Consider the following 26,967-nt stretch of genomic DNA (forward strand, 5'->3'; position numbering starts at 1 on the left):
ATTCCATGCTGCCTTCAGCCTGTCTTAAAATCAATCAGGGAAGCCTGACTCAGGTAGTGGTTTGGTAAGTGGTAGTCTATTTCAGTGGTTCCCAAACTTGAATGCATATCAGAAGACTCTGGAGGCCTTGTTAAAACAGGTCTGATCTCCAACCCCAGGATTCCTGAGTCAGTAAATCTGGAATGAATCTCAGTAATCTGCATTTCTAACAAGTTCTCAGGTGATGCTGGGATGCTGGCTTGGTGTCCACACTTGGAAAACTGCTAGTCTGTTGGACAGAATGACTTCAAATAAAGGAGAAGCAGATGTCAGAGAAATAATATACAAGCTGGAGACTGACCACAGTCCACACCGCCAAGCTGAAGAGCAGCTTTCATAGACATAGAACAACATATGCAGCTTCCATTTATTGAGTACTTACCAGAGGCAGGCATTGTATTAAAAGCTCTACACAACTATCCTATTTAATGTTGCTTCTCTCTAGTATAAATTTGCTTATGTCTAATGAGATGTGAGAACCAGCTCAATGTTTTGCCACATTCTCCACATTTGCAGGGTTTCTCTCCAGTGTGAATTCTCTCATGATTAGTCAGGTCTGAGAAGCACTTAAAGGTTTTGCCACATTCTTCACATTTGTAAGGTCTCTTTTCCATATGAATTTTCTTGTGGTTAATAAGGGTTGAGGGGTGGGTAAAGGCTTTGCCACATTCTTCACTGATGTAGGGTTTTTCTACAGTATGAATTTTCTTATGTTTACTAAGGAATGAGAACCACTTAAAAGCTTTCCCACGTTCATTACATTCATAGACTTTATCTCCAGTATGAATTATCTTATGTTTAGCAAGGTCTGAGAACCACCTACAGGCTTTGTTACATTCTTCACATTTTTAGGGTTTCTCTCCAGTATGAATTCTCTTATGAATAGTAAGGTCTGAGAAGCACTTAAAGGCTTTGCCACATTCTTCACATTTGTATGGTCTGTCTCCAGTATGATTTCTGTAGTGTTTAAGAAGGGTTGAGGAGCAGGTAAAAGTTTTGTCACATTTTTCACATTTGTAGGGTTTCTCTCCAGTATGAATTCTTATGTTTAGTAAGGTTTGAGAACTTTTTAAAGGCTTTGCCACATTCTTCACATTTGTAGTATCTCTCTGCAGTATGAATTCTCTTTTGTCTAGTAAAATCTGAGAACAACCTACCGTCTTTGCCATATTCTTCACATTTGTAGCATTTCTCTGCTAAAAAATTTATGTTCAGTGAAGATTGAGCACAACTTAAAAGCTTTGCCACATTTATTACATTGACAGGTTTTTCTATGCATAGTTGACAAACATCAGTAAAGGCCATTATAACTGCTTTTCTGCCCCCTTGCAATTACCCACACTTCGGTAGTCTTTCTTTAAATGTAAATTACTAAGGTCACAGCTTCTGTATTTTCTCAGAATCACCTTTTAAAATGAATCTTTTATGTCCTGCTCTGGCAATATCTCTGGAGTAAAATGAAAAGAGCCAGCTGGGTGTTTGGCTATTGTCTCCTGTCTCTTCAAATTTCAGGGCTCTTTTCTTTGTTCCAGACAGGTAGGTAATCAAGTCTGGCTTAAAGATAGCAAGACCCAAGGTGACCAGTTCTCTAACATCACATCCCTTTACAAATGTTGCTGAACAGAGTCCAGGCATTCCCACTCTTCTGAGGAGAATTCTATGGCCACATCCCTGAACATTAACACTCTAACTTCCTGGCCTCCAGTTATTCCGCCGTCCTCCCTATGGATCTCTCAGTACCTTCAGGTCACGAGATAACAGGGGCTATGATAGAGTCACCAAGGAGCTCCTGGAGTTGAGGAGATGGAGCAGTGGAGATGGGAACTGGGCTCATATCCTGGGAGTTAGGAGAGAAAGTGCTTCTATTTATTAAGCCTCTCATTGTGATCATGCATTGTTTTCCTAATTTCATTTAGTTGTCTCTCTGCATTTTCTTGTATCTCTTTGAGCTGAAGATAATTATTTTGAATTCTTTTTCAGGCAATCTATATAAGTCCATTTCCTTGAGGTCAATTATTAAAGCTTTATTAGTTTTCTTTGGTGGTGTCATGTTTGCCTTAATCTTTGTTATCCATGTAGCCTTGCGTAAATATCTATGTATTTGAAGAAGCAAACTTCTCTTAGAGACCTATAGACTAGTTTCAACGAGTTAAAGTACTTCCCTGTAAGGTCTCTGGGCTGATGAAATTGACTCTGGGATTGTAAGTGAACAGGGTTAAATCCAGATATTGTGGCTGATGCTGGGTCCACAGTGGAGACCACAGTTGGTTGGCCTATTCCTAGGGGCCCTAGTGAGTGTGGGTTCTACCTTGTTGCTGGGTGGGCTATACTGTCTTCAGGATCTTGGTCTTTGGGGCTTGCCCTAGGATGAGTGTCCTCTTCAGAGTTCAGACATTAGGCCTGTTACCAGGTATGCCTATGGGTATATTGGCTTTTTATGAGTCTCTGGGAGGGTTTCCCTTGGGTAATTAGTTGAATTCGTGAGTTGTCCATACTACTCCAGTCCATGGCTGAGATGAGCTGCAACTGAGACACAGGGTTGTTTCAGGTCCACACTGAAACTGAGATTTTTCAGGCCTGTCTTCAGGGGATAGGCATGTCTCCCAGTCAGTCCCTGGGTAGACAGGCCTGCTCTTAGTCTGTAGTTGAGAGAGGATGCAGGCAATTTATAGGGCTGTTTCAATATCCACAGTGTTACTGAGGTCAAGGTGTCAGCCTGAAGGAGTACAAGCGAATGTGCCTTTTTTTCAGGTCTCCAGAAGGCCAAACTGGTCTTAGTTCTCACACAAGAGGGCCAGTTCCAAGATCTAGGGGTGTCTAATGAATGACTGAGGGACATAGCTTGGCAAGACTGCCACAGGGACTCAGATAGGTTCATATCCTAACAGGACACTGGCTGGGTAGAACTGCTTCCAGACCACAGCTTCAGGGGACTGAAACCAAGCTTCAAAGATAAGTCAGAATCTGCCATGGGATTCATGTTGGCAAGCTAACTCAGTGGCAACTGCCAGTGAAACACCCAGCAGTTCCCTGTACGAGCAGAATTGCTCCAACATCACAGATGAGAGAGGCTGGAGCTGACAGGTCCTTTTCCAAAACTTCTGTTTTGAATACTGTCCTGAGGTGTCTCCCAGGAGTTTCCTGTGCCTGCAAGGTAACTCTGGAGTTGCAGCAAAGGGATGCTGGAGCTGAGACAGGTCTCCTTTAGGGTGTGCTGTGGGATGAAGGTTACCACGCCTGTCCAGTTGGCACAGATAGGCATGTCTCCCAGAAGTCCCCTGTGCTTTTGTGATAGTTCTCTGACTAGCAAGGGGGCTGTGGAGCTGAGACTAGGCCCCTTCAGGATCTGCTGTGGGACAGAGGCTGGCAAACCTGTCCCAGTTGCACAGATGGGTCCTTATATAAGCAATATTAAGCTGAGACTGCTGCAGAGTGGGGCTAGAGCCTAGTTACAAAAATAATTTTCAAGTCAACTGCCAAGACCAATATTGATGAACACATGAGCCTTTCTGCCGAGGAACTATTGTGACTACTTTTGGACTCCTTGGTAACATTTGGTAGCAGGCTCAAGGCCAAACTAGACTCTAATCAAGCCCTTCAGGAAATGGGGGTGTTTCCAGGTTTGAATCCAGAAACACAGTTAATGAATCTATTACCTGGGTGTGGGTCCTCACTCTCAAAATTACCCCCTTAGGTCTTGGACACCATGAGGGTTTCACAACCTGCAGCCTAAATACTAAAGCTTCCACAAAGAGACTTTGGTCTGTGGAAGAATGCAGAATTATTGTCGTCGTGCAGTAATATAAGCAGTTGATCTCCTGTTCTGCCACCTTGCTAACATCATTTCAACAATGTCATTAAAAAAAAAAAGATAAAAGTCATATAATTCTAGCCCCACAGCATTTGCTACTTTAATCAGATATTTTGAATAAAACTAATTAAATATTTGCCAGAAAATTTATTTCATATGGATTGAATGCACATAAGGAAATGTTTAAAACAATTGTTTTAAGAATGAAAAATTGATATTTAGACAATTAATGCATCTATATGACAGACCTGGAGCAGTTACTGTGTGCTGCTAAGGTTTCTACCTCTAGATACAAGAAAGGGTACCCTTGTGCTTTCTGTTTGTCTAGTTGTGGCAAGATTGAATGAGGAATACAGGGAATAAACATGGAAAGAGAATTTCTGCAACTCAGGAATAACCTTGGAAACAGTGAAGAGACTGTTTTACTCCAAAGAATAACCCAAAATTTGAGTTTATGTGAGAAGCATTAGAAAATGTTCCCTACCACCCACACCTGGTAGATTATAACAAAACTAATTAAAAGCAAGCCAGGGAAGGAAGGAAAAAAAGGAAGAAGGGAAGGAAGGAGGAATCAGGTGGGAGGGATGGAGGCAGAAAGGAAGAAAAGAAAAAGAAACTTCCAGTTCTAAGGTATTACATTAGAGATAATATGTCAGTTATGGTATTATCAGGCCATATACAATAGACAAAAATTGACCTAACACCAATATTTCTCCAATTTTAAATAATTTAAAAAACTAGGAGTCATGCATATGCCATGAGTATCAAGCTTAGTGTTTGCTTGAAGAAAGTATTCAATAAATGCTTTTCCCGCACCAAAATCTCCCTTTATCTTTATCCATCCATCCATCATATTTATCCATTTTGAGGGTGTTTTTTTTTTTTTTTCTTTTTGACAGTACAGTACAGATCTTCTTTAAAGAAGAACACATCTATCTCCTTATCTGTGTTACTTACAGATAGACTACCTCTTGAACTCCTCTCCTACTCACCGGATGTATTAAAATGTTAATGTATATTCTCCACTAGTATTTTATTATCACTTTACCCCTGATTATCTGTGGTCACCTCATCTTATTAAACATATTGGGTAGCATGATAGGAATCTTGGAATTTTTTTTTCCTAAGCATACCATTTCTAACTACTTTAAAGGAGATACTTCATGGCTAGTGTTCAATGATATGCTTTTACTAGCCAATTCAAATCATTTTAAAATGCAGGTTTTCTATGAAAACTTCACAAACTATTTTTAATAAACTTACATAAGCCTGTTATTCAAAATCATTAATATTTTATTAAGTTGATGGAATATCAGTTCTAGTTTATTAACATGCTTTCTGAGATCAACTAGTTTTACTTACCTAGGTATTATAATTTACTTCTTTAGTACTACATTAAATTTACTAAACTTTATAAAATGCTCTGAGCTTCTTCAAGAAGCCTTAACTACAAATTATATAGCTAAAACCCAGCAAATTATAATTACATTTGAAAGAAAATTTTAGCTTTGCATTAATCAAATATCCTTTATAAATTTTTTTTTTAAAAAAAACCATTATAGAAAAGAGGAAACCAAAATCTCTCAAACACATGTGAAAAATATATCCACTCATTTAGTAATCCAAGAAGTGCAAATTAAAACTCAATTAGATTTTATTTAAAAACTACCAGATTAACATTGAAACAAATCAGAAACTGCCAATTGCAGGTGAAAATATAGATAAAATATGCACAAACTAGTACATTTGAGGACATTAGGTAGAACATTTTAAGTTATTTATATTCTGTAATGCATCATTTCAATTTTATGTATATGTAATCCAGAATAGTATTTGTTCATATGTACCAGAATACATGTACAGATGTATTCTTGGCAGTTTTTTTTCTTTCAAATTAGTCTAAAACTGGTTATGTTCACCAAGCTTAGGATGAGTAAATTTCGTTATAGTCAGGCAACATAAAAATGTAGATTATAAAAACAAATAGTGGTATTCAACAATATGAAATTACCTTACAATGTATAACACAAGAAGCAAGGTACATAATTATGCATAGTATGGGTTAAAACCAAGCAAACCAAAGCAGTATTTTGAAATGGTGAATGCATATTAAAATAAATAATATAAGGGAAATATCATAGAGATGAGAGTGATTATTTCTGCAGAAAGTAATATTTGGGAGAGGGACACACAGAAGATTTAAGGGCACTAGAAATGTTCTCCTTTTTAAAAAGGTGACAGTTAAATGGATTTTTATCAATACTTAACTAAGCTACACATATATTTTATTTATTCTTGTGTGCCTATAATACTTCTCAGAATAGTAAAAATCAATCTAACTCCCATTTTATGTAACAGTATAGAACAAAAAATCAAAACAAAATTAAGAGTATAGAGAAAAAAATTGGTTGGCTTGTTTTCCCAGGATCTCAATAAAACATCTATTAGCTAACTCTTCCTTGGCTTAGTTCAAATTTATAAAAGGCTTAACAAATGACTTCTATAATAAAGAGACAAGATACCTGGATAGCCACAGCACAGACAATTTAATTGGGTTTCATTAAGATTGATTATATTGGCATATATAGTTATATAATGTGGCATATGATACTCAGACTATCAGGCTAGTAAATGACTTCAGTATTGACCGTGGCTTTTAGAAATTAGGTGATTAGTGATTTAAAAGAAAATGGAAATAAAGTAAAAGAAAATGGAAGACAAGTAAAGGAGCACTTGGAAAATTTCTATGCAGTCATTGTAAGATATTAATCTGTACCATTTTTTTCTATCACTTAGGTTATGTTCTAATTCTTTTAAATGAGTTTAGACATTGCACAGGTGTTCAAATACTCTTTTCTATACTATCCATAAAGGACTTTTAAAAATATTATTATTCCTGGAGCCCAAATTACTGGTACTCTTTTCTTTGTATTAGTTTTATAGGTGTTGTTCCACAGATAATCAGTGTCTACCAAACAAACAAAGACTTCCTTAGAAATCCATGAATGATTCATTCCTAAATGAAGAAACAATTTATCTTTAAAATACTATAAATAAAATTCAAAGTGACATTTAAGTCAATTTGTCTTTTGTACTTGTTTAAGCCACTGCAATTTGTAAATTTCTTGTGGAATAACTATATCTAGAGGAAGAAGTCATTATACTGTAAACCTTTTGCAAAGCATCAATTGAGAAAAAGTGTATCCTTCATGTAGCACATGTAATCCATTTCCTACATACACTTAGAGCAAATAACACATGTTAGTATACATAAGCTGTGGTAATTTTCTTTCTAGAAGTTAAATTCATGCTAGCTCTTTTAATCAGAAAAAATGTTCTATTACAACATGCACACACACACAGAAAGATATTATTCAACTGTATGATGGAATGAATAATGCAAATAGTCTCATGTAAAAGACACTTATAAATGCCAAATGAAAGCATTGTAAATATCCTCTTAATTGCCTGAATGAGCTCACAAGAGAGTAACAGAAATCTCCAGGGATCAAAAATGAAGAAGCTAAAAATTAAAATGGTTAGTTGAAAGTGAACTCGTATCTGAATTTGGAATTTGAACTAATCTATGTATTCTAGAATTTTGATCTTGATGATTGCATGGATATAGAAATTGAGGGCTTAGTGGGGATAGGGCGTGAGGATTCTATAAAGAAGTCAAAAATCAGAACTGAAACTGAAATGCCAGAATAATGCCAGAAGAGGGATATCATAAGAAAAAAAAAAGTATGCCTATTGTGAGCTCCAGATGGAGAATATATACCCATGCAATTACAACCAAAGATCTGCTTTTTCATGAGTTTGTCTAATTTTATACTTTGAAGATACTTGGGATGTCAAGCAGGAACAAAGGCAACTTAGCAGTAAAATGATTATATAAAATTCCTACATATAAAGCATATCAAATATTGATACACAGTATAAAATAAGTTCAGACAAAAGTAAATATGCTACAACAAAGGAAAATGAGAAGCTTACACACCCAGAATCTTTGGAAAATGGAATCTTTGGATATAGAATATAAAATATATATCAAAAAATTTATTGGAATAAAGATAAAAATAAAAATGTAAAAGGGAAGAAAAGATGAGAAACAAGCCCCCAGAACAAATAGGCATATTATTTAGATTATAAAAAAGAACCTCTGGAAATTATAAACAGTATTATGCAAATCATACATGCAATGGATAGATTAAATAGCTTAGGTAGAGATAATGGAAACATTAGTAAACTCAAACATGCATCAGATTGGCACATAGAAGAAATTTGAAAATTTTGAAAAATGAAATTAAAAATCATTGAATATAGGCAGATAAAAGGAAGAAATGGCATCCAAATAGGAAGAGAGAAAGTCAAAGTAACTCTGTTTGTAGATGACATAATTAGAAAACCTCATAGTCTTGGACCAAAAGCTCTGTCAGCTGATAAAAAACTTCAGCAAAATTTCAGGATACAAAATCAATGCACAAAACTCACTGACATTCCTCTACACCAACAACAGCCAAGCCAAGATCCAAACCAAAAAGGCAATCCCATTCACAACTGTCACAAAAAGTATAAACTACCTAGGAATACAGCTAACTATGGAGGTGAAAGATCTCTGCAATGAGAATTACAAAACACTCCTCAAAGAAATCAGAGAAGACAGAAACAGATGGAAAACATCCCATGCTCATTGATAGGAAGAATCAATATCATTAAAATGGTCATACTCCCCAAAGCAATGTACAGATTCAGTGCTATTTCTATAAAATTAACAATGCCATTTTTCACAAAACAACGAAAAAACACTATTTAAAAACTCACGGAATCAAACAAACAAACAAAAAAACAAAAACAAATAGCCAAGGCAATCCTAAGCAAAAAGAGAAAAAAAAAAAAAAAAAAAAACAAAACAGGGAGGCATTACATTACCTGACTTCAACCTATCCTACAGGGCTACAGTAATGAAAACAGCATGATACTAGCACAAAAACAAAAACAGGCACCCAGACCAATGAAACAGAACAGAGAGCCCAGAAATAAGGCCACACACCTGCCACCATCTGGTCTTTCACAAAACTGACAAAAGCAATGGGGAAAAGATTCCCTATTCAATAAGTGGTGCTGCTATAACTCGTTAGTCATATACAGAAAATTGAAGATGGACCTCTTCCTTATACCATACACAAAAATAAATTGAAGATGGATTAAAAACTTAAATATAAATCCCAAAACTATAAAAATCCTGGAAGACAACCTAGGCAATACCATCCTGGACACAGAAATGGGCGAAGATTTTATGACAAGACCCCAAAAACAAGCACAACAAAAGCAAAAATTGACAAATGGGATCTAATTAAACTTAAAAGCCTCTGCATTTCAAAAGAAACTATCAACACAGTAAACAGAAAACCTGCAGAATGAGAGAAAATTTTGCAAACTATGCATCTGACAAAGGTCTAATATCCAGCATCTGTAAGAAATTTACAAGGAAAAAAACATTAAAGTGTGAGCAAAGGACATGAACAGACACTTTTCTAAAGAAGACACACATACAGCCAATAAGCATATGAAAAAAAAAAGCTGAATGTCACTGATCATTACAGAAATGCGAGTCAAAACCACAATGAGATATCATCTCACACCAGTTTGAAAGGCTATTATTTGAAAGTTAAAAAATAACAGATGCTGGTGAGGTTGTAGAGAAAAGGGAACACTTAATTAACTGTTGGTAGGAGTGTAAATTAGCCTAACCATTGAGGAAAGCAGTATGGAAATTCCTCAAAGAGCTAAAAGCAGAACTCCATTCAACCCAGCAATCCCATTACTGGATATTTACCCAGAGAAATACAAACCATTCTACCATAAAGACACATGCACAGGTATGTTCATTGCAACACTATTCACAATAGCAAAAACATGGAATTGAGCGATATGTCCATCAATGGGAGACTGGATAAAAAAATGTGGTACATATACACTATGAAATACAATGCATCCATAAAGAAGAATGAGATCATGTCGTTTGCAGAAATATGGATGGAGTTGGAGCTTTTATCCTTAGCAAACTAATGCAGGAACAGAAAACCAAATACTGCATATTCTCACTTATAAGTGGGAGCTAAATGATGAGAACTTAAGAACAGAAAGAAAGAAACAACAGACACTGGTATCTATTTCAGGGTGGAAGGTGGGAGGTGAGAGGAGGGAGAAAAGCAGAAAAGATAACTATTGGGTACTGGAATTAATACCTGAGTGATGAAATAATCTGTACAAGAAACACCTGAGACACAAGTTTACTTATATAACAAACCTTCACATGTACCCCAAACCTAAAAGTTTTTTTTTTTTAAGAAAATAATACTAATAGTAGTTTCAGAAAAATGGACAAAAAAATGAAAAGAGTATTTAAAGAGAGTAATAATTTTCCAGAACTGGTAGAAGATATGATATATAATATATAAAAAGGTACAATGAATACCTGACAAACATTTATATGAATGGAAATAAAACTTCAAAGAAGTACCAAAGACAAAAACAAGATTTTAAATTAGCCATAACGGAAAGGTAGTTTAAACAGAAATGTGTGATGATTAGATTGGCAGAAGACTATCAATAACAAAAATAGACAATAACAAGAATAGCGCAAAAAAATTCTTAAAAATGCAGAGAAACTACAACTGCCCATCCAGAATTTTATACCCATTTAATATTCTTTTAAGAATAAAATGTTAAATGGTAGTAATTTAGACACCGATTGAAAGTTAATTAACCCTTACTAAATAAACGTTCAAAGTATTTGCTTCATAAGAAATGTAAACTAAAATAAAAGAAGAATCAAAATATAAAATGGAATGGTGAGGGAAGGTATTGGTAAATATGAATTCAATCTAAAAATAATATAGAATGTAAACAATATCCAAAAATATTGGGAATGGCATGTAATATGTAAGTAAAATATTAGAGAAAACATGTAAGAAAGAAACACTTCTTAGAAATTCCACTGTTCAGGCTGGGCATGGTGGCTTATGCCTGTAATCCCAGCACTTTGGGAGGCCGAGGTGGACGGATCATTTGAGGTCAGGAGTTCGAGACCAGCCTGGCCAATATGGTGAAACCTCGTCTCTGCTAAAAGTACAAAAATTAGCTGGGTGTGATGGTGCACACCTGTAATCCCAGCTACTCGGGAGGCTGAGGCAGGAGAATCGCTTGAACCCTGGAGGCAGAGGTTGCAGTGAGCCGAGATCCTACCACTGCACTCCAGCCTGGGTGACAGAGTAAGTCTCCATCTCAAAAAAAAAAAAAAAAAAAAAATTCCCATGTCCGAGGGCCTCCCATACTTTTTGAGATTAATAGAACTACTGGTGAATTTAGATGTATAGATAGATACACACATAAACATGCACACATATATAAAATGTAAGTGTGTTAAGCATAAATACCTACAATTTTAAAAAAATTGATTACATAGTTTAAATATCATTAGAAGAGAGAAAAAAGAATACAAAAACATTAAACCCAAAGAAGGCAGTAAAGGATATTAAGAACAATAACAGGGTCACAGGATGCTACAAAATATAGTTCTTTTTTCCTTTTCTTTTCTTTTCTTTTTTTTTCTTTTGGTTGGAGACAGGGTCTCGCCTTGTTGCCCAGGCTAGAGTGCATGGTGCCATCTCAGCTCACTACAGCCTCTCCCTCTGGCTCAAGGGATCCTTCCACCTCAGCTTCCCAAGTAGGTGGGACTACAGAAGTGTGCCACCACACCCAGCTAATTTTTAGTATATTTGTAGAGAGAGGGATTCTCCATTTTGTCCTGGCTGGTCTTGAACTCTTGAGCTCAAGAGATCCACCTGCCTCAGCCTCCCAAAATGCTGGGATTACAGGTATGAGCCACTGTGTTTAGCCCAAAATAAAGCTTTGATAATACATTAAAAGGATTCATAATTGTGATAAATGCAAATAGTTTACAGTTGCTAGTTAAAAGGCAAAAATCATAGAATTAAAAAGAAACCAGCATTTTGCTATTTGTAAACATAAACCATAATGGCAAAGACTGACTGAAACTAAAGAGACAAAATTATGCTAATTAAATCGTGATGAAGACGTGATATAGCCAGATTAAAACTAGACACAGTGTAATTTTAGGTAGAATCATCACATTATAATAACATACACAATTTGGGGCACTCGTTATAAATGTTATTAGCGTATGATCTTTGAATCTCTTGATTTTTTGACACATATAACTAATGTTTCAAAATACATAAAGAAAAAATAGACATAATTCAATAAGATATTGATAAATTAGGCATCAAGCTCACTAGTATCAAATAAATAAATAAAATTGGTCACATACTAAAAGTTAAAACAAGACTCAGGGATTATGAAGGACTTGTTTTACAGACCACATTTTGCTATCAAAATTCCATTAAGTTAAAAATGTATAACAAGATGACTGGGAAAAATATTTTCAAAAGCAAACATGAAAAATAGTAGAATAACTTGTGGTTCAAAGTAAAATAGTGTAATTAGAGAATTCACCACATGATTTTAATTTTTATAAAACAAAAGAAACTCTTAGCAAATTAGGAATAGATGTGAGTTTTCCAAATTTAATTGCATATATCTTCCAAAAATCCATCAACAGTCACGACCTGATTAAAGTGTTCTTTTAAAATCAGGAGTGAAAAGACATGGTTGGATGTTTTCATTACTATTTTTCAGCATTTTATTTGAGGACATATCTAGTGCAAAAGGACAAGAAAAAGGAATAAAAATAATAAGAAATAGAAAAGAAACCTCTAATTATTTACAGATATTTTTAGAAAATAATTAGACTATAGACAAATTATTGGAATCCATTAGGTCAATGTGTAACAAACTGTATCATTGTTATGCAAATAAATTATTGGTCACTCAGAAGCAAAAATAGAGGAAATATAATAGAAGAAAAATAGCATTTAGAAAAGAAATGGAAATATTAAATTTAAATTTTTATGAATGTCTAAATTACATATGCTAGATATTTTTGAAGAACAATATAAAATTTTATGGATAGGCATTACAGAAAAACAAGAAGAAGAAAGAAGCAGGAGAAAGAGAGGTTTTCTATGTCATGAATGTAAACACCCTAAATCTTGTTTTAGGAAAGATTTTAAAAACCACACTCCTAAGTAAAAAGAAGGAGAATAAAACCTGATAAATATGACCATGTTTCTGTGTTTCTATAAATAGCAAATAAGGAAGAAAAAATTACCAAGAAACTATGAGAAGATATTTACACAAACATAAAAACTTTCAGTGTTCGTATATTAATAGGTAAGTATCCCAAATATAACAAGTGATGTATTCAATAAAGACAGATGTACTTCCTCTACAACATAGCAATTCTTTTCCTAGGTATATGCCCAAAAGAAAGATCTGCTTATGTGCAGAAGTAGACATGCATAGCAATATTATAGTGACATTGTTTACAAGACTGAAAGAAATGGGAGAAAACCAAAATGTCCAATGCCAGAAAAAGTTTTGATGGAAATGTGATGTAATAGTATAATGAAATGTAATAACTAATAAAAATTATGAAGTTAGCTATCAACAAAGATGAATGCAATCAAGTTATTAACAGAAATAATAAATTGTTCAAAACTATTATAATTGTTTTGTACCTTTTACAATCTTATTTTAAAACCTATAATACAAAATTATAAATGTTTATAGATACGTACATGTGTTTTAAAAATTTAAAAATATGTATAGAAATGATAGATTTAATGATAATTTCCTTTGTGCAGGGAAGAATGAAGAGGAAAGGAAATGAGATAGGGTGTACTAAAAGACTTTCAATGTTTTAGGTGCTGTATATCTTAAGCTAGTTGGTGGAAAGTGAATGTGTATAATTTTTGTATACTCTGGTATTTCTTGAAAAATTCGTCATATAAAATAGAATGTTTTTTAACTTAAAAATCATTAATGTCAACTTAGGGAGAAAATGATTTTTAAAAAGAAATGACAATATTTATTTGCATTATAATAAAATTCTATGATGTATCTAATAATAGAATGAAGAGATTTACATCTGCCTCAGTAGTCTCTTTGCTGTCAAATTGTAGTGATGACAGAAACTGAATATTGCCTGATATCTGAACCATAATGAGCATGATTTTGAGTTTAAAAAGGTAACACTCTGGGTTTTTAAATATAAAATTATTGGTGATTATAATGCTTTTCAAATCAATATTAAAGTTAAATAGGAATATTTATTTAGAAATGACATATTTCCAACTGTTTACTCTTAACTCTAGACTTGTCCAATATTCAATTTAATAAAGTATATCCACTACTTATGAATGATGTATCCAAGATCATCTTTAACCATTGTCTGCTTTATAATATATGTTCCCCATGGGTATTATCTCTGTGCAATTCTTTTGATTTATGGAGAAAATAGAATATTATACACTGTTGTTTTCAGAAAAGCTAAATCTAGCATAGAGCAAATGACTTAGCAGAAAATATTACTACCACTAAAAATAAGTATATCTGCCTGAAGTATTTTTTATTATTTGCCCAAGTTGTCATTTTTAATCTCTTGCAGTACTACCACCACCTCAACAATCCTCTCCAACCGTACACACACACACACACACATACACATACACTCACTCCAGACTTGACACTTTCCTGCAGTCTGTATCCCACGTTCTACATTGCCCATCCATAATTTCCTTTTCTACAAGAATGGATAACCAATTCTCAAGTCCATCGTCTCACTATCTACAAGGACCACCTTCTCCACTAATTCTAAATCTCAATTGCAATGATTACTTTATTTGTTATCCTTATTAGATCTTTTATAATCTTATTGGGAACTTAAGACCAACAAATGATTTTGTTTTTCATTATTTTCTCTTCACACCCAAATTTTTAGAATAAGTTATATATATATATATACACACACACATACATATACACACACACATCCCATTTATTCTCTTTAATTCTACAACCACCCTCCTATCAAACCTAAATCCCAACACTTTACTGGTAACGTTCTCATAAATCAGTCAACATCATGTCACCAAATCCAATGAATGTTTTTCATTCTATATATTCCTAGAATTATCAAAAATTATTAAACATAAACAACCTTATATAAATGTATAGCCCAGTGACAATTTTAATGGCACAATACATTTTTGTATATCACTTTATCTCAGAATGCTATTTCCTTATTTTGTCCACTGAATCACAACTCTCATGGTCATCTCTTTTATACTGTTTTTCCAGGAATTGGGTTGGTGTCAAAATAATTGTCATTTTTGCCATTGAAAGGAATAGCAAAAGCCACAATTATTTTGGCACCAACCTAACATATAATGACTTCTACAATTTGAGTAAATATTGGCTGCTATGTTTACCATTCATTGAGTTTTTTTGATTTCTGTGATACTGCAATTTCCTGATTTTCCTCCTATTTCAATGGGTCATCCTCCTCTGTCTCCCTATAGACTCTTCCTCCTGTACTGGATCACAAATGGCCATAAAAGATAGAATTCCTTAAAGCTTTACCCCAAATTATCTTTTTCCCTTAGGCTAATCTCTCTACTTAGATGATATTATTTGCCCTAATAACTTCAGTTATGAACAATATGCTATGAACATCAACATTTTAATGTCTAATCTGAACTTTCCTTCTGAGGCATCTCCATTTTGATGGCTTAGATGAATATTTACTTATTTCTAAAAGGCTTGTATCTACCTCAAAACCCCTTCCTTCTCTGCAAATCTGGTCAAAGAATAATTGGGTAGAACTTCAAAAGAATGTTAGCTACATGCCTTTAAAAGGCTTAACATATTTATAATTTTTGAATAACACGTTTCCAAGAATTTTAAAATGTAAGAAAATTTCAAAGAATTCTTATTAAAGCAATAGTCATATATAGATACATTGTAAAAAGTTACCTAGTATAGTTTATGAAAACTTGGAACATCCTAGTCCTCATTATTATGTATTTGGCATACATAGACTGAAAAATAGTAAAAACATTAGACATATAGAAAAAATATGCTAAAGTGTACAACGTGCATTGTTAACTGAAAAAGCAGTGTTGAAATGAGTTTACTTTAATTATAAGAACAGTGAAATTTTCTGTACATACAAAGTGATACATAAATATAGCAGTGAAGAGAGAAATATGATGATAGAAAAAAGTAGATGATAAATACAAATCTGATTTGTTTTAATAACCGTTTCTACATTTATGCATTGTACTCCTTAAACCACTGTAGTCATTATGCATTGGTACTCCTTACACAGCTATAGTCTTTTTTTTCAATGAATACAGGAAAGTCAGTCATTTACTTTTAATATAAAGCTATTTTTTTTGGGCAAAAGAATGTTACCCCTCCACTGAATACTCAATTTATAAAATGCATCAAGAAGTTAATGAGTTTTTACTTTGTGAAATATTTTTCTAATTTCTCTGTGGTTTAAAAGACAAATAAGAAAGGATCCTTTTCCTTTCCCTCTTGAACCAACACTGAAGAAGCAGTTTGTTTCTTTCTTTTAGAAATGAATGTAGATCTGATGCCAAAAACTTTTGATTATTAATATGAATCAAACGTACCCTCAACAGTCAAAGGAACACTGCATTGTGAATATCAAAATAAAATAGTACTTTATCATTTGCAGGCAATTATGAAATTGAAGATGACAACTCATTTATGTGTATGTGTCTAATATTTTTTGAGAAAAATTATTGCTTACTTTGTTAGAATCATTTTGACCACTACCATATACAGTCTATATATGAAATTTTCTAAATTGGATTACTCATACTGACACATTGATATGTTTTGAAAATATTTTCTCATCCTTTGCCCTCTTAATTTGCCTCATGTCAAATTTGGTCTAAATTTCTCTTTTCTCTATCTCTTTGATTTCTCCTCTTACTGCATATGTGACATGATTGAATGTTTTTCTTGATTTTGAATTAGCTTATGGGGATCTCCTCTTGCTTATGTCATTCAATAATAGATGATAAAAATATTCACCTACCTAGCACAAGAAGGGCGAGCTTTATCCACAACAGTCACTGTTTATTGCTACTTGTGTTAAAATCCGATCTCTGAGTGCATCAGTGCTGTTATCATTCCTACTAGTTATCTTATGTTGAATGCATTTTTAATGATTCCAGACTTTTCTTCTAAGCAGATGTTCCTTGAACAGTTTCACTTACTTTTTTCTAGTATTAGATTGCTTAAATAAGTTGGCACCAATTTGTTAGGTTATAAAACTAGGTACTTTGCTGGAACCAATTTTATATTAGCATAAAACTTCAGCATACTCAGCCCTGAGTGTTTCCCCATGGAAAGGAAGTAGTCTTTCTTACCATTTTATTGCTTCATTCATCAGCATTTTATTTGGAAATTGAAGTTTCTTTCCGTGGGTGTCTTTTTCTATGCTAATAAGCTACAAGCCAGTGTTGCCCAAGAATTGTGTAGCCCTTCAGGGTTAATTTCAGAAGCAAAGTAATTCAATTCCCCAGCAATTCCCTGGAAAAGATAAGTACAGGACAGGATTAGTGCAGACATAAAAGCAAGCTTTGAATATTCCTTCTGAGGTAGCTACTCACATATTTATCTCCACCCTTAAACCTTAATTACAAAGAATGTTAGAAATAATGGCAATATCATCACTTATACTTGTTGCTAGAGTCACAGTGTATACGCTGTAAAAGCCCTGTTGCAAGGTAACTCAAGTTGGTTCTTCACCTCAGAGGTGAGATAATTGTCTATCTACTCAAACTAATTATTGACCATTATATAATTTACACTTTAAAAGAAAATACAAAGTCTCACAATAGTCCACAATATTGATGAAAAATGCACCTATTTTCACCATTAACACCATATCAAGTTTTTATGATTAAATTTAATATTATCTCCTTCTCTTCCATCTTTTCCTCTCTTACATAATAACTAAAGTGGGATTATCAAGGTCAAAAAATATTATACTCCTTGTAAATTTTATGAAATAAAGAGAGGGGCATTTGCCGTTTGATCTGTGGTCTCTCACGTAGTGCCACCGTATTGTAGATACATCACATATACAGGCCAAATACTAGAAATAGTTTACTTCTATGTCACCTTTTGCTATTACTACTTAAAATAAATGTGCAAATTTCATTAAGTAAGCTATATTTTCTTTTTACTGTGAAATAGTCCTATTTGTGTGTGTGTGTGTGCATGTGTGTGTATGTGTGTGTTGAAATTTTCCTTTCAGACATGAAGCATTATTTTTCAGATGACAGAAAAAAAAAGTCAAAACCTCCAAACAAGGCACAAACTCCCTTTATGTCAGATTAAGATATCCATGAGAATATAGTTCTATTTAATACAATATTATAATAGTAAACTACACTTTAAGAAAATAATACATTATCACCTTTGACTTTAATGAGTCTAAAATGTGATGTTTGTCGAGGTATTAACTATGCCTCACTTCCAATATTCTAAAATTAACAGTGAATGTTCAATACAAATATGGCATAAAACAGATGTACCACCTCCCCTGGTCATCCTTCAGCGATCTCATCATTTGGTTTTCAAAACAATGGAATCATAATATACACGTTTGATAAATGTGCCATCACAGATGTGGCATCACAAATCTGCCATGAGGACACTACCTACTTTTTTCTTCTATTCTTTAATACTGTCATATTATTCAAATAATTAAATCACATACGAGCATATCTGCTTACAAATGAAGAGCATCTTTCTAACCCTCTCATATCATTTAAGTTAGATGTCTTATGTCTTTTAATTAAGCTGTAGGCTATTAGTCAATTGGACTTTTATCCAAAATTGGTAAGGGGAAACTTTTTTTAGAACCCTAATATTTTTAAAGTTTTACTACAGAGAATAAAAATACACAAAAGTGGGGAGAAGAATGAAACCCATGTACCCATAATCTAGTAAATTATTTTCTATTGCTGCTGTAAAAAAATTACTACAAACTTCGTGAGTTTGAACAACACAAATTTATTGGTCTCACTGGGCTAAAATTATAATGATGGCTACATTCCCATTGTGGATGCTCTAGAGGAGAGTCTGTTTTCTTGTCTTCCCAGCTGCTAGAGGCTCTCTGTATATTCTTTGGCTTACTGTGCTGTTTCTCAAACTGCAAAGCCAGCAAATGTCAGACCAAGCCCTCTTCCTGCTGCCATCTCCCTGGTGCTCTCCCTTCTGCCTTGGTCATCCACATACAAAAGACTCTTATGATTACACTAGTCCTACAGAAGTCATCCAGGATAACCTCCCCATTTCAAGGTCAGTTGATCAGTGAATTTTTATCTGGAACCTTAATTCACCCTTGTCATATAACAAAATATGTTTACCTTTTTCTGACATTAGGGCTTGGACATCTTTGGCAGGGGAGGGAGGGTCAGTTTTCTGCCTTCTATACCTATTATAATTACCAGCATTTTGAAATACTGTTTCATCTCTCCCTCTTATCCAAATCACAGACTTTTTTGTTTGTTTACTAGTTTTTAAAAATACATCTCATACTTCACATCACATCACCAATAAATATGTCTGTGTGTATCTCGATGGATAAGGACATTTGTTTAAACATAGCCAAAGCAAAGTAACACCTTAAAAAATAAACAATAATCCAATAATATGATTCAATACATTACTTCTAAGGCTTTCTAATTCTTTTACAAATGTCTTTTTTACAATTTTTGATGGAATAGGGACCAAAACAAGATTCACATATTTTAATTGGTTGCTGTGTCTCTTAAATCTCCTTTAATAGTTGATGTTACATAATTGTATATTCTAGAACTTTCTAAACTCTAAATTTGACTCATAACTTCATAGCATAGTTTAACATGAATCTCCATACTTCATATTGTCTATAAACTGGTAGTTAGATTTAGGAATGTTTCCCCTAAGAATACATTATTATAGTGTGTGCAATTTATAGCGTATCACATTGGCTAATACATACTGGGTGATTTCCCCATTTTAGTGAATTTGAGAGTGATTATTCAGGAATTGTCATCTGTATTAGGTTCTCTAGAGAAACAATAGGATATATATATATCTGGTTTATTATATATGTTATATATAATATATACATATATTATCTGTGTGTGTGTGTGTGTGTATATATATATATATATTTGCTATATATATATATATAGCAAACTTAGGAGCAAGGAAGCCAGTTTGAGTCCCAAAGCTAAGAACTTGGAGTTTGATGTTCGAGGGCAGGAAGTATCCAGCACAGGAGATAGATGTAGGCTGGGTGGTTAAGCCAGTCTAGTCTTTTAATGTTCTTCTGCTTGCTTTTATATTCTGGTTTCACTGACAACTGATTAGATGGTGCCCACCACATTAAGGATGGGTCTGCCTTTCCCAACCCACTGACTCAAATGTTAATCTCCTTAGGTAACACCCTCATAGACACACCCAGGATCAATACTTTGCATCCTTCAATCCAATCAAGTTGATACTCAATATTAACCATCACAAGTCCATCCCCTGTCAACTGGAACCCATACACATCTCCTTAGATCATACATAATCTTCAAAAAAGTCAATAATGTCATAATTGTGCCTAACATAATGTATCATTCGTACAACTGGAAAACACACCAATCCCCAAACTGAATGCTATTACATACAGTTAACAATAACCAAATACTGATATTAAGTCAATAAATCTTATGTCACATGATAAAGGAAAAAGGAAACAAAATGAAGATACTTTCTTAGTACAAGTGTATACATGCACAAACATGTTTTTCACAAAAGAAGGAAATACTTGTGACAGTTACAGTCCTTCTTTCTGCAGCTGTTCACGTGGTCATAGCTGGTATTGATGACTACCTTCTTCTACCCATTCTGTATTCCCTTTGCGTTCAGCAAGCACTTCAGCAGACTGTGACTTTTTCCCGGTGGAGTGACCCAAAAATGCTAAGCACTCTACTTCTAAGTATGAAGAGCACTGATAGTCCTTGGCATGAACTGTTTAGAGAGTTATGAAAAATAAGTACATTTGACACTCCTGATTCACTGCTTGTGAGAGGCAAGGAGTTTAGTGACTCTATGCATAATACCTTTGACTATATGTGGAGAATCAAGGAATATATTGAAGTTGGTTGTTTGCTCCTAAGTTCACTGGATAAAGTGATGAAAGGATGTAGTCAGGGATTCTACCATTCTATATCCCAGCTTCAGAAGCAGATACTGAGCCTCAAATCTGCTAAGATTGTCCTGAGTGAGAGTCTTATCTCTTGCAGAGAATGAATTGAAATTGTCAAAAATCAGACACAAGCTCTTATCACGCAAGTGGCTGCCCTGCAATGGAAGGCGCATTCACAGCCTCACCAGATGTCTACTGTTAAAGTGAGGCCAGTGATTGGAAAAGAATGGGAACCTGAAATGTGGAATGGGGATGTATGGGAGGACCCTGATGAAGCTGGGGACACTGAGTTTGTAACCTTGGATGAAATTTTTTTGCCAGAAGGAACAGTTTCCTCATCCCCAGTAGGGGCAACATTCCCTCCTGAACCCATGCTGCCATCAGCCTTTCTCTCTTTGTCTGAGGATATAAACCCTGCGCTGCCTGAGGCAACAGTGATGGCCTCCCCTGAGGCAGTTACCAGGCAAGATAATGTTGATTCACTTCCAGAGTCACCCCCAACACCCTTGTTTACTTCTAGACCTATAACTAGACTAAAGTCTGGGCATGCCCCTAGAGGTGAGGTTGAGAGTGTGGCCCATGAGGAGGTGCACTACACTCAAACTGCTTGAGTTTTCTAGGTAACATAAGCAGAAATCTGGAGAACAGGCATGGGAATGGATACTAAGGGTGTGGTTTAATGGTGGAAAAACCAGAGTTGGATCAGGCTGAATTTATTGATTTAAACCCCCTGTGTAGGGGTTCTGCATTTAATATTGCAGCTTGGGGAGTTAAAATTGGTTATAATAGTTTATTTGCTTGGTTAGCTGAAATATGGATTGAAAGGTTACCCACTGTGAGTGAGCTGGAAATGTCTGCTCTCCCTTGGTTTAATGTAGAGGAAGGGATCCCAAGGCTTAGGGACATTGGGGTGGTGGGGATTAGTCACTTTACACCTACTCGTCTTGGCTAGGAGGGTTTGGAAGATATACCCTTGAAAAATGCCTTGTGAAATAGATTTGTGAGGGCAGCACTACATCTTTGAAGAGCCCTGTAATTCCTCTGTATGTCAGATCTAACAGTGGGAACCACAGTCACTCAACTACAAAATGTAAATACAATGGGAATAATTGGATCCTGAGGTAGCAGGGGCCAAGTGTCAGCACTCAACCATCAAACGCAAGGTGAGCATACTATGGGAATGGACAGCAGAGGCAGAGCAGCAGTCAGAATAGTCTGACTTGTGTAGAGCCCTGACGTTGGCTAATTAATCATGATGTTGCTAGAAGTGAAATTGATTGGAAGCCTAATGCATTACTACTTAATTTATATAAGCAGAAAACTTCCAGGTCGAATAGACAAAATCATAATTTGAATTATAAAAACAGAATCACAGCCCATCAATCAAGTTCCAGACTTGAGCCAGTTTACAGACCCAGAACCCATTGAATGAAGGGGAGACTGGGTCCCCTCGAGGAAGGACACCACTACAATACCAACAATTTATGCTGTTACTCTTTCTCCCATCCTTCCCCAAGGAGACCTCTGGCTTTTTACCAGGGTAACTGTGCACTGGGAAAAGGGAAATTATCAGACATTTCTGGTACTACTAAACACTGGCTCTGAGCTGACATTGATTCTAGGGAAGCCAAAACGTCATTGTGGTCCTCCAGTTAAAGTAGGGGCTTATGGAGGTCAGACAATTAATGAAATTTTAGCTCAGGTCTGACTTACAGTGGGTTCCCAGGCTCATCCTATGGTAATTTCCTCAGTGGCAGTGGCATCCAAAGCTTTTTGGATGTGAATCCACTAAGCTGGTGCATACTTAAAATAAACAATCCTCCTGTTCTTCATATTCATCTCTCCGGTCCTCAGTTTCCACAACACCAGAATGCATAATTGGCATAGGCATACTTAGCAGCTGGTAGAACACCCACATTGGCTCCCTGACTGGTGGGGTGAGGGCTATTATGGTGGAAAAGGCCAAATAGAAGCCATTAGAGCTGCCTTTACCTAGAAAAATAGTAAATAAAAAATAATATTGCACCTCTGGAGGGACTGAGATTCGTGGCATCATCAAGGATTTGACAGATGCAGGGGTCACGATTCCCACCACATCCCCATTCAACTCTCTTATTTGTACTGTTCAGAAGATAGATGGATCTTTGAGAATGACTGTGGATTATCGTAAGTTTAACCAAGTGGTGACTCCAGTTGCAACTGCTCTACCAGATGTGGTTTCACTGCTTAGTCAAATTAACACATCTCCTGATATCTGGTATGCAGTCATTGTCTTGGCAAATGCCTTTTTTTCCATTCCTGTCCGTAAGGCCCACCAGAAGTAATTTGCCTTCAGCTGGCAAGGTCAGGAAAATACCTTTATCATTCTACCTCAGGAGTATATCAACTCTCTGGCTTTGTGTCATATTCAGAGATACCTCGACTGCTTTTCACTTCCACAAGATACCACTGCAAGATAGATAGATAGATAGATAGATAGATAGATAGATAGATAGATAGATAGATTAGATAGATCAGATAGATTAGATAGATAGATAGATAGATAGATAGATAGATAGATAGATAGATAGATAGATAGAGATAGATAGATATCTCCTCTATGGGAGTTTGTTAAGGAGTATAACTCACACGATCACAAGGTCCCACAGTAGGCCACCTGCAAGCTGAGGAGCAAGGAAGCTAGTCTAAGTCCCAAAGATGAAGAATTTGGAATCCAATGTTAGAGGGCAAGAAGCATCCAGCAGAGTAGAAAGACGTAGGCTGGGAGCCTAAGGCAGTTTAGTCTTTTCATGGTTTTCTGCCTGCTTTTTTGTTCTGGCCACGGTGGCAGCTGATTAGATGGTGCCCACCTAGATAAAGGACGAATCTTTCTCAGCCCATTGATTCAAATGTTAATCTCCTTAGGAAATACCTTCACAGACACACCCAGGATCAATATTTTGCATCCTTCAAAGCAATCAAGTTGACATTCAGTATTAACCAACACATCATCCTAATCTATCCATTATAAAGTTCTGCACAGCCATTCACCTAATTACTTAAACAGTGGTCAATAATGGTTTCCTACCTATTTTGAGATTACCTTTCAGGAGCTTCCTTTAATATCATACTTCTTCAGTGCTCTATGAAAATTAAGGTACCCATATATCACAGGGATTTAACTATTGAGAACATGCATGTACATTGATACCTGACCAACTTACCTGTCTACAGAAATATAAGGCTTTCTTAGCTTATGTCTCCACTATCTGCCATGTTGACATTAGTATTTTCATCTCTCACAATTATGTTGAATGATATATGCTCAAAAAATCAAGTGGCTGATTATCTTTACTAATATTATAGTGTCAGAATTTCTATGTTGTGTGTGATTAAATATATAGTGAATTTTTGTGGTTTTTAGCAGAATTTCCATAGACACTGGATACAGAGAGTTCCCTAGACAAATATTACCCTTATTTATAATATATTATTTAATCTCCTTTTAAGATATCATTTTCATTTCCTTTATTTAAGAAAAGTGGGGAATGACTATGTGTTTTTTCTCATTTCTATCTAAAATACATTAAGATCTTTTACTATATACCAACAGTTCCAGTCACATATTCTAATTATTTAATTGGCATAAGTACTATACATTAAGTTGTATAATTAGGACATGTAATTAAATAAAAGTTGAGATGCATAATTAGCATCCAGAATATCTATGTTTATGCATTACTTTTGGTAGCAAATGTAATGATAAATCATTTTTATTAAAATATCGGAGTTTTAAAAGTCTTATGCTTTGGACACTAATCACTTCATGAGTTTAGTCATCAAATCTATGTTTCAAACTGCCTCAGGGAGAAACAGATTTGTCATTTCATTTTATAAGAGTACTCCGAAGCAGGAATGTATTAATGCAATATTTAATCTTATAATATTTTTGTGAACATGTTATAATAGTCCTTGGAGAATTGTTATATTTTGCTCTCCTATTCTTCAGTCTTAATTACAGATGCTATAATCTATAAGGTCACTAATCAAACATTTTCAATAAAAATTTTGAAATCTATTTGGTGAATAAATTACTCTTTTAATAATTATTTATATGAAGAAAGAATAAGCCATAGTTTAACTACATATTCCAAACATTGAAAACATAATTTACCCATGTGCAAGTTCACAATTAATGAGTAAAGCATTTTTGACTGATGTTTTATGAATCTTTCAAATGTCCATACTTAGTATGTTTTCTATTTGAACATTGTCTTAGTCTGTTTTGTGCTGCCACAACAGAATACCTGAGACTGGGTAATTTTTAATAAACAGAAACGTATTTTCTCCCAGTTCTGTAGGCTTGGAATTCCAGGAACAAGGCAACAGCATCTGGTGAGGGCAGTATAATTGTGTCATCACATGGCAGAAGGCAGAAGAGCAAAGAGACAAAAGAGGGCCAAATTCACCCTTTTATGAGGCATTCATTTCACCCATGAGGGTAGAACCCATGCCTTATTATCTCCCAAAGGCCCCACAGCCTAGCACCTCCACACTGGCAACAAAACTTCAACATAAGTTTTGGAGGGGACAAACATTCAAACCATTAACAACCTTGTATTATTCATTTCAGAAATATTGTAGAAGTCATATTTCATGCTTTGTGAATATGAAACACTTCAAAGGTTCTCTTTATCACAGCTCATTTAAGTACATGTAATACTGTACTTGATACTTTTTCTTTGACATTTGCTTTGTTCTAACATTAGCAATCATTCCTTTCTACTAATTTATAAATTTCCTAAGAGCTTCCATATTATTCTGTTTTGAAAGAATCTAAGTATAGTGTGTGTCCAGAACATAATATGAAAAAAGCTTATGACGTTGATTTTTTAAAACAAGAAATAGTCCAAATAAGGCAATTGACAAAAGGCATTTTAAAATCAACATTTTAATAGATTTATTATTAAATTCCACAAAATTCTCAATTTCCTTATTTTCTTTCTCTGTATCTGTCTCTCTCCTCTCCTCTTTCTGTCTCCCTCTTTCTCTCTCCTCTTTCTGTCTCGCCCATCTCTTTCTCTCTCTTTCTGTCTCCTCTATCTTTGTCTCTCTCTCTCTCTTTCTTTTTTTTCCTCCTCCTCCTCATCTCCCCACCTCCCCACCTCCCCCCCTGCCTAGAGAAAACATTCTAAAGAAAGAAAGGGACTGAGGAACATAATCTATTTAATAGCAAACTGAGAAGGCTATGTTTATATTCTGTGACTCAGGTCTGTATGCACTTTCACCACTTTCAATTACTCTCTGAACATAGTCTCTAATTATTTGCAGGCATCTTAAGTCAAGCTGGACTGTGCCTACAAAACAAACTGTAATACTATTTCCTGAAATACAGTTTCAACTCCAGAACAAATTATTCTTGTTCCCATCCCATTTTATATTCTCCCTTCGCTTATTGCCATGTAAAATTATCTTGCCACTTTTTACTTGTTTTATAGCAGTTTAGTAGTTTACTTACTCACACTCAGAGTCCTCCACATTCCCACAGCTGCCTACCAGCTCCCCCAAATTTTCATGAGAACAGAGACTGTCCATCTCATTTTCTCCTGCAACACCAGTCTTTGAAGCAATGCTTAACACAAAGAACCTGCTCAGTAAACATTTTCTCATAGCTTGGTCCCTGAGATTTCTGCATATTTAGCTTTTAGTATTTTCATTGGTATTGTGTTTGGTAGTTGTTTTTTTTTTTAATTTCCGTTTTTATTTTAGATTCAGAAGGCACATGTGCAGATTTGTTACAAGGGTACATTGCATGGTGCAGAGCTTTGGGCTTGTGTTGATACCACACCCAAGGTAAAGAACATAGTACCCAATAGGAAGTTTTTCAGCCTTTGTCCCTTCCCTTTCAGAGTCTCCCATG

General features: G+C 34.9%; 1 pseudogene; it reads right to left on the bottom strand.

The window, feature by feature from the left end:
• Positions 1 to 464: 464 nt before the first annotated feature.
• LOC105516986 overlaps positions 465 to 26,967 on the bottom strand; it is a 36,996-nt pseudogene continuing 10,493 nt past the window's right edge.

Source organism: Colobus angolensis, unplaced genomic scaffold (genome assembly GCF_000951035.1).
Source record: "Colobus angolensis palliatus isolate OR3802 unplaced genomic scaffold, Cang.pa_1.0 Scaffold298, whole genome shotgun sequence".
NCBI lineage: Eukaryota > Metazoa > Chordata > Mammalia > Primates > Cercopithecidae > Colobus > Colobus angolensis.